A 4,200-nucleotide genomic window follows, 5' to 3' on the forward strand; every position below is an offset into this window, starting at 1 on the left:
CATTTCGTGGATTTCTTATCTTCAGACATTTTATATGCTTATTACTCACAGAGTTGGTAGTACTCACCCCCTACTCCCTGCACCTTGTGTGCAGATTCAGGTACTTCGGGAGCTGAGTTGAGCTAGCCGCTGGTTTTCAGAGTTCCAGGAGTGGTCGAGGTAGCTGCTATGACGTTCGCAGGACCCGACTCCTCCCTTATCCCTTTATTATTTCCGTACTTTAGAACATACTTATTTTGAGGATTCTTGACTCTGTATTAGTTAGAGGCTCTAGACTCATGACCCCAGGTCTTTGGGAGTTACAGTTATGTCAGTATTTCGTATTGTTTTAATTGAGTATTTCAACTATGAGTATTAATATTTGATTTTAAGTATCTGATTAATTGGTTTTGAGCTTTGTGCTCGGGTTGAGAGAGTAAATGGTCGGGCTTACCTAGCATTAGTGTTGGGCGCCATCACGACCGGGTTTGGGGTCGTGACAGTTATCTCCGTGGAATTTTTCTACCTCGTACTTTACCCCAAATATTTTTATTTTTCACCGAGTATAGTACCATTGATAGTGAATAGTATTTCTATAACGAGCAGAACATGTGCTCTGATACCAGTTATTGGAAATGAACCCCCTACAGAAATAATATTCAGGGTAATAAAAGCGGAATAATAACGTAGCACCGAGATACAGTAATTAACAAGAAGAAAATAATAACAACGACACCAAGAATTTTTACGGAAAAACCCTTTTGAGTAAGGGAAAAAAACCACGGCCCCAAGAGGAGCAACTGATATCACTAGAGCAAGGAATTTTATACTTTGTAGGTCCGAGTAAAATACTCCAAAGACCACTACAACACTCACAAGAAATAACCCTCTGTTGATATTCCGACCTCACTACAATATAGCTCACTCTTTATTTTCCTCTACACAGTCTATTTCTCAAATGCCTGAGAAATACTCTCTACAACTATTGTGTTGCTTCTCTTTCTGTGTGATGAAATGAAGAAGCCGAAGCTCTCCTTTTATAAGCGGAACCTCACTCTCTCAGGCCTACTATATTTGACATTTTTCTTTCTACAAATTTGCAAATCCAATAGCCTAAATCCCATAGCCTACCAATGTTGACAATGCAGAAAGAAAAAGGTGGCTACCAATCAAAGGAAGAAAGTTATCTTCCATAATTTATGGGATGGACCCCACATGGTGAAAAATATGTTAATGGTAATTAGGGTGGTGCTGGAATTGCGTGGAGATTGAAGAAGCTATAGAGTTTGTTTAGTGTGTTCTTCTTCGAAAAGCAAGAAGTGGGTACGGCAAGGCAATCATGGATGACGGAACTTGCACCGGCCATAAACTTTTCCGGTAAGGAGATGGACGGCTTCAGGCTAGCAAAACCAAGAGGAAGTTGAAACAATGAAAAAGAGAAATAGAAAGAGAGAAAAAAATGATTACCTATTTTTGAGGAACTCAACGCGCTCACGGGGGTGGAATTTACACGCTTTGCCATGTCACTAAAATCAGTATTTTAAACGGTGAAGGCATGAGGCGGGGCGTTTTACTTAATACGGGGCGAGGCGGAAGCCTCTAGACATGGGGCGTAAGCCCCGCAGATCTTTAATTTTTTAAATTTATGAATCAATAATATAGCATTATAACACAATAAAATATAAAAAGATGCATTTTAAGTTCAAGAAACTTAAAAGAATTAAAGGCTGGTGCATGTCGGGCCAAATCACTGAAGCGAACTGCATACTCTGACACAGTCATAGTACCCTGGCGCGACTGCTCAAACTCCACGCGCCATGCGTCCCTGAGACTCTAAGGGACATATTCTCTCAAGAGCATGTCCGAGAACTGAGTCCATGTAAGTGAAACTCGCTCAGTCGGACTACTCAACTCATAAGCACGCCACCACTGATAGGCTGCTCCTCTAAGCTAGAATATAGTAAAAGAAACTCCACTCGAGTCTGCTACACCCATAGTGCAGAGGATACAGTGACACTCCTCCAGAAAACCTTGGGAATAATTTGTCGCCAATCCACTGTAGCTAGGAGGGTGGTACTTCTTGTACCTTTCGAGTCTGAGCTCCTCCTCCTCAAAAGCTGCTGCACTAGCCTCAGGCTGCACTGGAGCTACCGACTGTATCGGTATAATCCCTGGAACCCGGTCGACTGGAACTCACTGCTTTGGGTTACGGGCGGCGGGAGTCTATGCTCCTCCCACGGCCTGAGCTGTGGCAGGAGCAAGTGGAATCAAACCAGCTTGAGCTAAGGTGCTGAACATGCTCAGAAACTGGGCCAGAGTCTCTTGGAGGGCTACTGCAGCAATAGGTACCTCAGATGTTTGTTCTCTAGCTGATGCTACTAGGGGATCCTGTGTAGCAGCTCGTGCGGGTGCTCTGTCGCCACAGCGTGCATGTCCTCGGCCTCTAACCCGACCCCAGCCTCTAGCGGCTCTAGTAGGGGGCGCGGGTGTCTGGTGATCTGATCCGCCTCTACGTGTCCTCACCATCTGTGAGAAAATAGGATACAGAAGTTTATAATTTTGAAGTCAACAAATCTTCGCACGACAAGGAATCAGATAAGTATAACTTTCCTAACAGTTTCATAGCCTCCCAAAGATTAGTACAGACGTCGCCGTACAGATCCATGAGACTCTAATAACCCAGCTTGTGACTCACGACACCAATAAACCTAGAGCTCTGATACCAACTTGTCACGACTCAATTTCCCCTCCGTATGACGTCGTGATGGCACCTAGTCTCTATGACTAGGTAAGCCTAAATAATTATAAAAATAACAGCAATGAAGTGAAAACTCAACAACTAACTACAACAGATAATAACATAGCTTATAACCATGCCGCTCGACATGTACAATAGCCAACTCCTCAGTAATACACAATTTTCCCAAAACCTGGAACATCGTAAGTCACAAACTATAGAAGGAAAACTAGTATCTCTATACACCAGAGTCTAATAAAAGAAGTACGGAAGGTAAATAACATAGGAGGGAATAGAGGGGGACTCCGAGGTCTGCAGAAGCGGCATATATACCTTGAAGTCTCCAACTGTCGCTGCTCACTGATGACGTGGATGGTAAGAAGTCCCTAGATCTACACATGAAAACATGTGCAGAAGAGTACCAGGAGTACACCATAATGGTACCCAGTAGTGCCAAGCCTAACCTCGGTCAAGTAGTGACGAGGTTAGGTCAGGGCCCACTGGTGTATATAAAATAATTAAGGCAAAGAAAATATTGTAATGTAATAAAAGACTGGAATTAAACGAAAGGAATCCACAGAGAAGTAACAGTACAACACAAAAATAAATAGCGGGTGATCTCCCGTGATACCGTCTCGTAGTCCCAAAAGTAAATATACAAGGAGAACTCCCGAGGTACCGCCTCGTAGTCTCAAAAGTAAATGTGTAGGGGGATCTCCAAGGATACCGTCCCATAGTTCCAAAGTAAATACACAGCTCAAGACAATAGAAATGCCAGTAGCAACACGAAATCCTACAGTTTAGACTAAGTACAATTCAAGGAAAAAGCAGGGAAATCCACTAAGTATGCTGCACAGAGTTCAGATAAGCATTTAAGACACGTAGACATGCTATTCTAGGCTAACAGGATAACTACACATGCTAGTATAACTCAATCAAAGAAGAACAGGTTATTATTCAGTAAAAGTCGGGTTTTACAATAAATAGCCTGTGTACGCCCTCTTCACCTCACGTACACGGCGCTCACATATCACAACAGTACCGAATCCTAAGGGGAGTTCCCGCACACAAGGTTAGGCAAGTCACTTAGCTCGAACCAAGCTCAAATTAATTCGTAAAAATGCCCTTTCCTCGATTATCTGACTCCGAATGGCCCAAATCTAGCCAAACACAATTATATATGACAAATACAACTATAATAGACTAATATAATGAATGAAATTAAGATTTTAATAAGAAATTCAAAAATCGCGCTAAAAAGTCTCTTCACGCCCACATTTCGGGATCGGGTAAAAGTCACAAAATATGAACACCCATTCACTCGTACCAAATTTACCCAAATCTGATGTAAAGATTCCAATCAAATACCTTAGTTGAAGAACTTCTCCCATTTCCCCTAGATTTCCAGCTCAAATCCGAAATTGAAGGTGGAATTAATGATAGAATTAGTGGAGTATAACAAAAAACAAGTGAAGAGTCGTTAC

Source organism: Nicotiana attenuata, unplaced genomic scaffold, assembly GCF_001879085.1.
Source record: "Nicotiana attenuata strain UT unplaced genomic scaffold, NIATTr2, whole genome shotgun sequence".
NCBI lineage: Eukaryota > Viridiplantae > Streptophyta > Magnoliopsida > Solanales > Solanaceae > Nicotiana > Nicotiana attenuata.